Genomic DNA, 14,018 nt, shown 5'->3' with positions numbered 1-14,018 from the left:
AGGTTTTACCGCAAAATTTTTTCTAACCTTACAATTCTAAGAGATTTGCCTAGAAACGATGTATACATAACCCTTTGGTATCAAAATTCTACTATCCTTTCAACAAAACATAATAGCAATATTTATACAAAAAATTTTAAACTACTTTTACCTGAGAACTAACCACGCAATGGAAAATGGTTTACGACTAAGATAGACGACAGTTACGAGTCCCGATACTGGATAGCACCACTGGTATCAGAGAATTACTGGCGGCCCACATTATGTACAGGGCCCATATTCAGACCACTTACTCTACAACTAAATTTGAACATAATAATTCGTCTTCTCCACACTCCATTGTCATTCACTGCTCCATAGATTCGCCTTAGTACTTTTCGTTCGAAACATCCTAAAATGTTTTCATTATTTTTTATAAATTCTGCGGTTTATCTCTGCGGTAGTATTATTTTCAGTATTAAGGAGCGCTCCCAGTTATACAAATTCGTTCACTGCTTCGATGAGATCGTTTTCTATAACAAGTGGTTGTAGGATTTGTGACTGCGTGCTTATTTTCATATACTTAGTTTTGTAGCTGATTCTTTTAATGCTACATACGCCTCTCGTACAGCGTTTACCGTTCTCCCAACAATATTGATATCATCAGCATGGGTTAGGATTTGCACCGATTTATTATATGTTGATATACAAATCCCATCCCCATTAAGAGAGGAGTGAGACAAGGAGACGTAATATCGCCAAAGCTTTTCAACTTAGCCCTAGAAGACGGCTTCAAAACTACAAATTGGTCAACCTTTGGCATTAACGTTAATGGTAACAAGTTAAACCACCTCAGATTCGCTGACGACATAGTGATTATAGCGAGCACATTCGAGGAACTGCAAATTATGATGGGGGAACTAGCAGCCAGCTCACAATACGTCGGCCTACAAATGAATATGAAAAAAACAAAAATAATGACAAACACAGATGACCCCAGACGTATAACTATAAATGGCAGTGAGATAGAACAAATCCAGGAATATATCTACCTAGGCCAAATCCTGAGACTTGAAAAAGAGAACTAAAGTGCGGAAATTACTAGAAGAGCAAGACTAGCATGGGCACGATTTGGAAAACTTAGTTGGATACTTAAGAACCGCAAAATACCCCAATACTTGAGGAGCAAAGTGTTCAACCAATGCATCCTTCCTATCATGACATATGGATGTCAAACCTGGACCCTAACCAAGGCAAACATGAATAAACTAACCACAACAGAAAGAACAATGGAAAGAGCAATGTTAGGTATACGACTGTCAGATAAAAAGAGGAACGATTGGGTAAGATCCAAAACAAAAGTCGAGGACATAGCAACAAAAATTGCCAAACTTAAATGGAGCTTCGCGGGCCACACTGCTAGACAAAAAGACCAACGTTGGAATACTACAATACAACATTGGAGACCTTACGAAAGTAAACGACCAAGAGGAAGACCACAGATGAGATGGGTTGATGACATTAAAAGAATAGCCGGAACAAATTGGAAATATGTTGCTCAGGATAGAGACCGATGGAAGGAGTTGGGAGAGACCTATGTCCAAACATGGACGAGAGAAGGCTAAGAAGAAGAAGATTATATGTTGAACCAGTGGTTGTGATTTGTGACATAAGTAATACTTTTTCCAGAGCCAGATTGAACAGAATACAGGAGAGAGGGGTCTCCCTGGCGCAGCCCGTTACTTGTTTTAAAAGATTCAGACAGTTCCCCCTGAACTACTACTCTACATTCAACTTTTTTAACAGTTAGTTTTGTTAAATTTACAAACTGATTTGGTATTCTTAGCTCTTCCTAGTAATTTCTCTGTAGTTAGAGCATTCAAAGATATCTCCTTTTTTCTGTGTCCCTCAAAGAAGGGACACAGAAATCCCTCCCTAATGATTAGAATTATTGGAATACAAAAAATAAGCAATTTTAATTACAAGAGTATAATAGGACTAAAGCGCTTAACACTAGCCTGAATTTGAATCGGTTAGGGTACCACTTTTGAGTTCTATCACCCAGGACTCCCACATGAAGAGCATTTGGCTGAGAGTTGTGCCCCTATAGTGCATCAGAATGCTATAGGTGGGAACGGGGTAGTCTGGAGCATTGGAACGCGGTGGAGTGATTCATGTTTAAACACGAATTAATACACCTCGCTCCAATGAATTTTTATACCCGACCGTAATTCCAAGGGGTGAAAAAGTCTCACAGGCTGAGTTTAATTAAATTGCTTGCTTGCTTGCGGAGAATTGAGTGATTTATTCTGTGCTCTGTTCATGAGATCCGAAATATTCTCCTCCAGCACCACGTCTCGAACGCGTCAATTCTTTTTATATCGGCCTATTTCATTGTCCATATTTCGGACCCTTAACTGAATCTTCCTAAGCCACTAATAATACAGAAAAAATTGGAAATAAAATAATACTAAAGTTAGTTACCAATAAAAACTAGCACAGAAGAGAATATCAACAAAAAATCAGTATAGAAGAGAAGAAAATGGAGATCGCCACAAAGATGACGTAAAGTAAAATAACATAATTTATAGTTTTTTTAATTTAACAGTTTTACTACATCACTATTATATTCATCATCATCATCGTAGAAACTAATAAAACAATTGGTCTACTTTCCTCACAACTTTCATTTTCTCAAAATCTAAAGCAACAATAGTAATGATGTGAACAACTACTAAATTGCTTACCATACTTGTACCGTTTACCTGAGAAAATGGTTTTATTCAATTTTTTCATAAGAATTGTAGCGTTATATTATTTTGATTTGTTGTGTGTTGTGCATTGATTTCACAAAAAAATCAGGTCTTTGAATAAACAACTCTTGAAATAAAAAAATTAACCAAAGCTTCCGCAGGTATTTTTCTAATACGTACGCAAACAACGAATAATAATGGATCATGGTTCTCAATGTGTAAGAAACAACTGGACCATAGATAAAATGACGTGATTTAGATAATCTAAACAATACACAACGGGACACGAGAATCACATTCGCAATTCAAAAGAAATTTAAAGGTAGAAAAATTAAGATCGGTGAGTTATTTTTGTTAGATAAGTATAAAGATATTTCAAGAATTATTTAATTTTTAGAAAATCTCTGGGAAACCAGATATAATTTAGCAATATTCATTATAAAAGCAATTAAATAACTCTATTTTAACTCACACGCTCGAGTAAAACGAGGGAATAAACTCTTAGAAAACATTAAAGTAACCAAATAGGACAGAACCACGACGATCTAGAATGGTCCACATAAAAAGGAGACTCGTAGAAAAATACAGTAAAGCTAAAAGTTGTCATAACCTTTTTGCTTGCCTTTCATCATTATTATCAATGGCGTTACAACTCTTTGTGAGTCTTTGCCGTATTTACTATTACCTTCAATGTTTGTCAGTCCTGTATTATTATTTCCTATTGACTCACTCCCACTTTCTCCAGGTACCCTGTAAATTTATCTTGTTTGTAGGCCGTCCTACAGATATCCTCCCATCTGGTCCTGGTCCAAAGGTCCTGGCCATCTTAATCTTTTGACCTTTACCGGGAATATTTTCTCAGTATGCCGCACTAAATACCTCTTCCTATTTTCGAATATCTTTTTTATTGGAATACCACAGAATGGTTTGTTGTTGTAGAGGTGAAATTGGTGTAGTGCACATTCCACGTTTTCTATTAAGATAAATTCGAACTACATAACTTCTTCTGGTATAGATGTTTAATTTATAGTTGGGGGGTTGACTTGTTAGTGGATCAAACAAGAGTCGTTTTATTAGAATTTACTGAAACTGCTTCTTTTGAACACCCGGCAGTTACTAGGTTTAAGGGATCTTGTATGCGATCAGTAATAATACTGTAAAGCTTACCTCTAATTACTATACCTAGATGTTGGACAGTTACTATATTGATGGCCAAAAAAATGCAACACGTAGAAAGACAAATATTTTTTAATAGTAATATACATTATAATTTTCTTAATTTGCAACGTCATTTTCGTCAACAAATTAATGAGTGACTCCTTAATTTTTATACGCTCAGTTACTCTATGGGGCAATTATCGAATTAAGTGGTAAATATCATATTGCGGAATACTCATTAAGATCCTAATTATGACCTATCATACCTCACACATGTTCGATGGCAGATCAGCTGACCTTGATGGCCACTTCAAAGTCGCTATACCAGATTTTTATATGAACTCCATGGTTTCATAGCCAATATGAGGTCTTGCTTTATCCTGTTGAAAGATCGCATTTGGAATGGTTTGTAGGTAGAGATGTAAAACCGGTTGCAGCACTTCAACAATATATCGTCAAGCTGTCAGTGTGCCGTTAATAAGAACTAGAGATGATCTGCTTCCCAAACATATAGCATCCCATACCACCACGAAAACGTCCTTACCCTTATGAGAGGCACCCAAGCAAAACCTAGATTCATCACTGAAGCAGAGAAAATTCAATTGGCCATTCCACTTTTGCCGATCTCTGCACCATTCTAAGCGTCGAGCCTTAAGCAGTGGTGTCAAAGTTAACACCAAAAGCTAACAGCAAGCTATCAGTACCATTTAAAGTAATATTTGATTAACTGTTCTTCTTGAGACTACCCTACCTGTAGCTGCAACTAAATCATCTCTTATTTGATGTTCACTGGCCCGTCTATTTCTGAGAACAAGAAGTCTAAGATGGCGCAAATTACGGCCTTACAATATTCTAGGACCTCCAGACCCTCCAAAAACAATCCAAAATGACTAAAAATTACAAATAAACTTTATCTTTTTTGTTTTTGCGAAAAAAAAAGAAAAAACTAAAGTTAAAGAAAATATAGCAAGGAAAAAACTTTATATCACATATACAGGGTGTGTGAAAAGTTTTTTTGAATTGTTGATAGATGGCGTTCTAATTGGAAAAAACGATTTGTCGTGATATCCTAGGAAAATTATAGAAACGGTCTGATCTTTCGAGAGATACACTTCCAAATGAAAAACTAAATCACAATTTTTATTGCATATTAGGATTCTACGTGAAAAAGTAAACAAGTTTAATCTGAATTGTTTGTCGATTCGCGATAGATGGCGCTGAAATCACAGAAAAACTACAGATCAAAAGTCAGCAAACTAATTTTATGATACTGAATACAGTTTTTTAAAAATATTTTGTAGAACCAGAATCTGCAGATGGGGGTTCCTATCACAGATTTCAAAGTTGAACCCTCCCCTCCAATAAGTGTTGATGGTACCAATGTTTGGTAACATTCGATAGATTGTAAAAAAATATTGAACACGTATTTTACAGTTTTTCATTTAGAAGAGTATTTCTCGAGATATTAGACCGTTTAATTTATCCTTTAAATATAATTTTCCTAGGTTAATAAGGATAAATGTCTCTAATAAAAATTGCTTGATTTTGCATAAGGAATCCACAACTGCAATGAAAAATGGGAGTGGAAAAACGAATGGCAATCTTCTCAAACATCACTGAAGCAAATTAAAAATGACGTTACAGCTTGGGAACCTTCAACCAGGAACAGAAGAGAACAATTGGTGATAACGAGATTACGAATTGGACACACGAGACTTAATCACTCATATTTACTGTCCAAAAGTGATCCACCTATTTGTGAAACATGTAATGTACAAGTAACCGTTAACCATTTATTAATTGAATGCCATAGATTTGCCAATTTTCGTCTTACATTTAACATACCTAACAGGTTAAGTAATTTATTAGGCACTAATTTTTCAGTTAGTAATATTGTAAATTTCTTAAAATCTATAGGAATATTTTATAAACTCTAATTTTGTAATTCTGTAGCCGCCGCTAATAACCATTATGGTGGATGCGGCTGTAATTTCTAAATAAAAAAAAAATGAAAAATGGGGTTTTCTATTTAAAATTCCAAAGTTCTACTGCTCCCCCCTCTATGGGGTGTTGTTTGATATCATTCACACTGAATGTCATTAACATAATGAATTTTTTAAATGACAAACAAGAGATGATATCTGATTACCAGTTTGGCTTTACGCAAAAGCAAGGACTAATCGAGCAGGTATATAGGGTTGTCAAAGCAGCAAGATATGTATCAGAAAAAAGTGTATTGTGTCAAAAGTGTTTGAGAAGATCGTCCATGATGGTCTACTATCTAAAATTAAAACTCTTTTTCAATCTTTCTCTGTATAGATTCCTGAGATCGCATCTCATCAATTCGTACTTCCAAATCAGATAGATGAAGCTACATCAAACTGATTTCCTATTCGATAGTCTGGGTCTGGATCATATTATTCCCACAAAAGTAACCAACATAAGTTCTTCTTACGCAGATACTTTGATGATAGCTTCTAGGTTAATTCCTGCCACAGCATATTAAAACTTCAAACAAATTCATATGAATTTAAAAGCCTATAGACAGATATCTAACTGAAACATTGACGTCATCACTACCGTGATCCAATACATTGTAATGGTCCACCTCGTAAAACCTAATTAATATATCCTTGTGCAACCGGATTCGAAATATAGCGACAACGAAAATATGCCATGATATTTGTTTTACTTACTGCAAGAATATTTAATACTGCTAAACACTGTTCATATAATGTGTTAATAGTGAAAAATCAAGTGAGACTACCAAAAAGACAACTACGTAGAAGCAACTGTGTTAAAAAATAAAAAATAATGGATAGAGCATATATACAATTGCATAATAAACTTATTAATACTTACATTATCAATATTGGCACAGTTGACACAATATGTAAATTTCGAATTAAACAATACACGGTATTATAACAAAACAAGTATTTATGCAATTTCATATACAATAAAAAATCCAAAATATACAGAAATTTTTAGTTGGAATCTCATATAAACATGGTATTTTACTTATCTACAACAACCAAGTAAACCTCTACAATACATAGATAAAAATCTACATGGCTCCTTGATTAGAAGATTAGTATATCTCGGGTAATAATTGAATACAAGTAATACGAATCGGTATTTTTATAATTCATATCTTGTTTCATTTTTGGGGGAAATACAAATTGGTTCCAATGATACTTTATTGAATTCAATGATGCTCTGTGTATCGAATAAAGACACGATTTATCTATCTATAGGCACTATTTATTCATATTGTTGGGCCAGCCGTTGCTACGCAACTGATCAAACTTTACCAGCCAGCGTTCGATAAAGATCTACGATGATTCTAGAATCGTTTCGAACATTTTGAAGTTTGAAGCGAGACCTAATGCCGCCGAGAAACTGTAGAAATTAAATTGTAGAAGTCGGCCGAAAATATAAATTTGTACGGTTAAATAAATAAATGTTACAAATTAATTGTGTTTTTAGTGTTAGTGTTAAAGACTGGAAATAAATTAAAATACACATTATAGGATTATAAATATATGCCTTTCCAATTCGTCTCCATTGTCTTATTTTCCCTATGTTCCGTTTGAATTTGCCATCTAACCTGCGGTTGCACTTTCAATCACTTTTTTCCATCTTCATATCTTTCGTTATATCCAGCTCAACTCCATTTTAGTTTTGCTCTTTATTTTGTTAGCTCTATCTAAGTTGTTATTATATATTCATGTCGTGTCCCCGTATGTTACAACAAATACGGCACATCAATTGAATAACTTATTTCTTAAATTTCAAAATTATCTTTTGGTTTTAAATGTGTAAGAAGGTCTTCTAAATGCCACATATCCCCTTCTCACTCTTTTATTTATATTTCTGATATGATTGTCATTTGAACGAGTGTACCTTCACATAGAGTGACTTCTTGTCATCATATGTGACAGACTAGACAGGCAAGTGAAGAAGGAAACGCTACCGAAAACAACAGAAATCCGCCGGAAATTCCCATACAACATTTCCCAAATGTCAACGACAATTTGTCTGCAAACACAGTCGCATCAACAAAAACAGAATCTGCAAGATCGATACTACTTTGCTCTGAAGAAGTAAAAACCTCATTGATATTCTTTTAATTTTTTACTTCTCATTGAATGACTGTATTTTGTTAGTTATGTTTCATGCCGTTTTTAATTACGACCTTCTTCTTCCTCCTTCTTATAAGCAATTTTGCTTGTTCATTGGCCGATTAATGCCTCTATGGAAGGTAGAGGATAACTTCTGCCGATTGGTGACTTATCTGTTGCTATTTTGACGACACGGGTCTCCTCCATTCTGCTTATGTGGTTTCCAGTACTCTCATCTCTGCCGTTTCCAGTAGTCTTGGCGTTGTTGCTGTGTCGGGTCTTGTTTTTGAGGCATATGTCATTATTGGTCTTACACTGGCTTTATAAACTCTTTACTTCATCTCAGTGTTAATTTGTCTGTTTCGCCATATATCTATTCGCCATTATTAAGGCATTTTGCCAGTCTATTTGCTTTTTGTACTTGATCTCTCACTTCTTTGTCCAGGTCTCCATAGCTAGACAGTGTAATTCCCAGGTATTTTATTTCTATTACTTGTTCAATACTAATGCCATCAATTTCTATTTTACATCTGGTTGGTTCTTTACTGACTACCATTTTTTTTTTAGTTTTCTGAGATGAGATTGTCATATTAAATTCTTTTGCTCTTATGTTAAATCTGTGGACCAGTCTTTGCAGACTATATTCATGTTGAGCTATCAATATTGCGCCGTGTGCGTAACAGAGTATTTTTATTTCTTTGTTTCCCATTCTGTATCCTCTTCCTTTGTTAACGCTTTTGATCAAAATAGATGATCGATCGATTCATGATCAAAATAAAGAGTATGGGGCTCCATACTCTTTTAATTTGTATGGAGCCTATGTCCATCTATTTTGACTTCCATTTTGTTGTTTTGGTAGATGTTTTCGATAGTTTTATAATATGTAAGGGAACTTCTCTATTATACAGAAGATGGATTACATCTTTGAGTCTTACTCTGTCAAACGCTTTCTTTAAGTCAATCAGACACAGAAATGCTGGTCTATTATACTCTAGTGATTTCTCAGTAATTTGCTTCTGTACACGATATATCTTCCAGTACGAAAAATCTGTTGCTCATCTGCTAAAAAATTCTGCTGTAAAATTTTAGTTGTAAGTTTATACCTCTGTAGTTTTCGGGCTGTTTTTTATCTCCTTTATTGAATAGTAGAATTAGTTTACTTGTTCTCCATTCTTCCGGTATTTTATTGTGTTTTATAATTTTATTAATTAATATTGTTAATTGTTCTGTCATTGGTGCTCCACAATATTTCAGTAATTCGTTTGTTATCCCTTCTTTACCTGCTGTTTTTCTGTTCTTCAGGTTTTCAAGTATTTTCCGAACTTCCTGTACATTTATATTAAGTTCTTCGTCAGAGAAAAAAGTAATACAATGCCAGTACAGATGCTTCGCTTCAATAAAAAATATATAAAGTAATACGATTTAATAATATAAGACCTACAAATGTCCAGCTATAATGATTTAAAACGATTAAAGCAAACATTTTTCCTTTGTATGTATATTCTTTATTACTGAAACATACTGTAAACTGTTTTCTTTTATATTTTATGTAAAATTTAGACAAGTAATAAATATTACAACTAATACTGTAATCAACGCGTACGCTATAGAAATATAATTTTATATATTTTATGCAAAGTTGGTTGTAAAAATCTGATTTCACCGGCACCTTTGACCCAAGATGTTGGAAGATTCTCGGCTTCTGTTGTTTTGATGTTATTAACCTTTGATTAGGTTTATGATTATTAAATTTGTTTTTTGTAATAAAAAATACGGGATTCATCTGTAAAAAGTGAAATCCAATGCGGCAATGTTGCGTATCATAGGTCAAAGCTTTTCTGTAAAATACATAATTGGTAAGTATTTGTTATTACTTACTAGAAAATATCTTGGTAATTTATATGGAGAATACAAACTATGAATACCAAACTTTCATCCTTTAGTTAAGCAAGTGATAGTAATTTTGATATTAAATATTTTTTATAAAATTAACATAAAACCAAGCACATACAAAATTAATAAACAACATTCAGTATATTTCACGAATTTGCGACTAGTTTGTGCTCTGCCGAGAAAGTTAATATGTATAGACTAGGCGGGATCTGTAGAAATTCGGACCCTAATGGACATTTTCCATAGGAAGCTATTTTTTTGCTGGAATCCCTTCAGGATGTGCCCCATATCGATAATCACGATATGCGCCAGTCGCAAACCCTGTGCTTAATTTTTTATTTAACAAAATCTGTTAGTATAAGAAGTTAAAAGTTTCGTTATTCAATTTTACACAATATTTCGTTAGCTAGAAATTGAAAATTTAATGTTTATTGTTGAAAAAATAGCAATAATTGGAAAAAAAGTACAAAAAAATGAAGTTAATCCTTTAAATGTTTTCGACTTTCTAAGCTTGACTTACAAGCTCCATATTCCGCCTAGAAAAACTTTTTAATATGTTTAAAACGTGTGCTAAATTTTGTTAAAATCGGTCGGATAGATTTTGCATAATAATTTTGCAATCCAGCCTACTGGAAAAAAATCGCAAATTTTCAAATTTATAGTAGGCCCTAAATAAGGCTCTCAGATAATTGCATATTTTTTTACATATAAAGGAAGGCTCAAACTTTCAAACGCTTTTTGTAAAATTCAAATCGGTTCACTAGGGGAGCCTAGAAAATTTTTTAAAGTTTTAAACATTTTTTAGGCTTATAAACAAATTGAATAACTTTACGAGCTTTAAACATATCAATTTCAAAATTTTTACACTTAAAGAACATTAAAAGACGCTTCTTTAAAAAAAAAAGATACATTCGGCTTACTGATTGCCGAGATATTCCACCACCTGGTCCCCCACCACCACCTCTCATGCATTCTGAACGACATTTTACGCGAAAACGGTTTTTTATTTGTCTTTTTTATGGATGTTGCCATGAAGCGCATTACGTAAAACTTTTCATATAAAAAGTACTTGACAAGACAAGGGTATTTGTTTAAAAACGAGCCCTCTATCAGTTATGGTTACACGGCAAATGTATGCCAACTTTGACTTTCAATATCTCGGCAACTAGTAAGCCGAATGTATCTTTTTTTTTTTAAGAAGCGTCTTTTAATGTTCTTTAAGTGTATAAATTTTGAAATTGATATGTTTAAAGCTTGTAAAGTTATTCAATTTGTTTATAAGCCTAATATATATAAAAAATGTTTAAAACTTTAAAAAATTCTCTAGGCTCTCCTAGTGAATCGATTTGAATTTTACAAAAAGCGTTTGAAAGTTTGAGCCTTCCTTTATATGTAAAAAATATGCAACTATCTGAGAGCCTTATTTAGGGCCTACTATAAATTTGAAAATTTGCGATTTTTTTCCAGTAGACTGGGTTGCAAAATTATTATGCAAAACCTATTTGACCGATCTTAATAAAATTTAGCACACGTTTTAAACATATTAAAAGGTTTTTCTAGGCGGAATATGGAGCTTGTAAGTCAAGTTTAGAAAGTCGAAAACATTTAGAGGATTAACTTCATTTTTTTGTACTTTTTTCCAATTATTGCTATTTTTTCAACAATAAACATTAAATTTTCAATTTCTAGCTAACGAAATATTGTGTAAAATTGAATAACGAAACTTTTAACTTCGTATAATTTTTTCTCTAGGATTAATATTTTCCGAATTATAAACAAAAATAGGAGCAAAAAAATGAGAAATTTTCAATTGTTTTCAGATTTTGTTAAATAAAAAATTTAGCACAGGGTTTTCGACTGGCGCATATCGTGATTATCAATATTGGGCACATCCTGAAGGGATTCCAGCAAAAAAATAGCTTCCTATGAAAAATGTCCAATCCAAAACAGATCCCGCCTAGACTAATAGCAAATTCTCCTAATATATGTGAGCGGTTTACCCCTAAAAAGACGCTTAGAAACGAAATATAAACGACTAATTTTTTTTGCATTTCTACCGCAACTAAACTTTTTTATTCGATTCTATGTATTTTGTAAAGTTTATATGTATTTTTTTTAATTTTGCAAGTAGGACGGAAATTTTTCTTAGCAAAAAAACAATTGGTCGAATCGCTTAGATTAAAATTTTTTCTTAGACGTATTTCAGCGAAGTAAATACTTTTTCTCTCTTGGTAATTTTTCGAAAAATGCTATCTTTTAGAGTTATTTTATACAGATGTTTATTAAAAGAGAGTAGAAAAGGAAAAACATTTTCCAAATATTCTACCGTACTATCTATTGCCAGTGAAGGTCACTAAATTAAAGCATCAGTGTACTAAGGCGTCTGAGTAAATAGGTAAAATATTTTATATTAAAATTAAAATAATTATAATGTATTTCTTAATGTTCTTCTTCTTCAAGTGTCATCTCCGCGTCGGAGGTCGGCAATCATCATAGCTATTCGGACTTTTGAGACAGCTGCTCTGAAAAGTTCATTTGATGTGAATCCTTCTCAGGTTGCGCAGCCATAACATTCTACGCCTCCCTATGCTTCTCTTTCCTTGGATCTTTCCTTATATAATCAGTTGGAGCAAGGTGTATTTCTCTCCACGTGTAATATGTCCGAGATATTCCTATTTTCTTGTTTTAATTGTATTTAAAATAGATATTATTGCTAGGTAAACAGAATCTCTGAACGAAGCATTTCGATCACTCAGGGCGTCTGCACTGAGAATGGGATTAAAAATAAACGCACAGAAAACCAAGTATATGTATTGTACTAGATCAAGCAACCAGATACCTAGTCTATTAATTGATAATCTGGAACTGGAAGGTGTGGACACCTTCGTCTACCTGGGCTCGCTGCTGACCAAAGACAACAATGTCAGCGAAGAAATTAAAAGAAGAATAGGGCTTGTCAATAAGTGCTATTACGGCTTGAGGAAACAGATGGCCCCAAAACTACCCAGAAAAATTAAAGTTACCATATATAAAACACTAATAAGGCCAGTGTTAACGTACGGGTCAGAAATGTGGTCACTTACACAGAACGACCAAGAATTGCTTTGCTTTGCTTTGAGTTATATAGAATCAAAATAACAGAGGATGATCTAAAATCCATCGGAGCTAAAGCCTGGAGAATAGTTGCCAGAGACAGGGGCGAATGGAAGATTGTTCTGAAGAAGGCTTTGGCTCATAACGAGCTGTAATGCCACTGATGATGAATTGTATTTAAAATTTCTATTTATTCATTTTTCTCGGAACCTCTTGGTTTGTGACGTGTTCTGTCCACGATATTTTCAGAATTCTTCTATACACCCACAGCTCGAATGATTCCAGTTTTTTCATTGATGTCGCATTCAAGGTCCAAGATTCCATTCCATAAAACAAAGTCGAAAAATCATAGCACCTCGTCAACCTAACTCTTAGTTCCAATTTTAAATCCCTTGTACATAGCACTCTCCTCATTTTGTTGATATTTGCTGTAGCCTTTTCTATTCTGATTTTGATCTCCTGAATGTCATCAATTGTGGAGTTAATCATTGTTCCCAGATGTGCATATTTGTCCACTTGTTCGACGTTGGTTCCGTTTATTAGAAGATTCTCGTTATTTCTTTGAGTTTTCGATATTCTCATAAATTTCGTCTTCTTGACGTTCATTGTTAGAACCATACTCTTTCCCATACTCCGCTATTCTGGTCACCAGTCTCTGAAGATCTTCAATATTTTCGGCTAAGATCACAGTGTCGTCCGCATATCTAATGTTGTTAATGGGAACTCTATTTACCTTTATTCCAGCTGTTTCACCCTCAAGAGCTTTTTTCAGCATCTCTTCGGAGTAGGCATTAAAAAGAATTGGAGACAATACGCATCCCTGTCTCACTCCACGTCTAATTTCAATTTCTTCTGAGAGCTGATCGTTAACACGTATTTTTTGTACGTGTACGCACGCTCGCTGTTTATAGTATAAATTTGATATAATTAATGTTCTACAACTCGCTAAGGGGTCAAAAATTGCTAATCAGGAGGGAAATAATCTGCATAGTGCACAGTTCTCGTATATTATCGTATA

At 33.8% G+C, this 14,018-nt stretch overlaps 1 protein-coding gene across 5 annotated transcripts in view; it reads right to left on the bottom strand.

Moving 5' to 3' along the window:
* smash (smallish) overlaps positions 1-14,018 on the bottom strand; it is a 124,510-nt gene that overhangs the window by 32,981 nt on the left and 77,511 nt on the right. The window contains exon 1 of one of the 5 annotated variants that reach the window (XM_072546664.1): positions 6,753-6,913. The exons of the other annotated variants lie outside the window; for them this stretch is intronic. The gene's annotated coding sequence lies outside the window, so the exon portion shown is untranslated. Of the gene's footprint in view, positions 1-6,752; positions 6,914-14,018 lie in introns of those variants that run through there. 5 annotated transcript variants of the gene reach the window in all.

This window comes from Diabrotica undecimpunctata, chromosome 10 (genome assembly GCF_040954645.1).
Source record: "Diabrotica undecimpunctata isolate CICGRU chromosome 10, icDiaUnde3, whole genome shotgun sequence".
NCBI lineage: Eukaryota > Metazoa > Arthropoda > Insecta > Coleoptera > Chrysomelidae > Diabrotica > Diabrotica undecimpunctata.
Note: the sequence above shows the minus strand (reverse complement) of the source record. Positions and strands in the feature narration are given on the sequence as shown.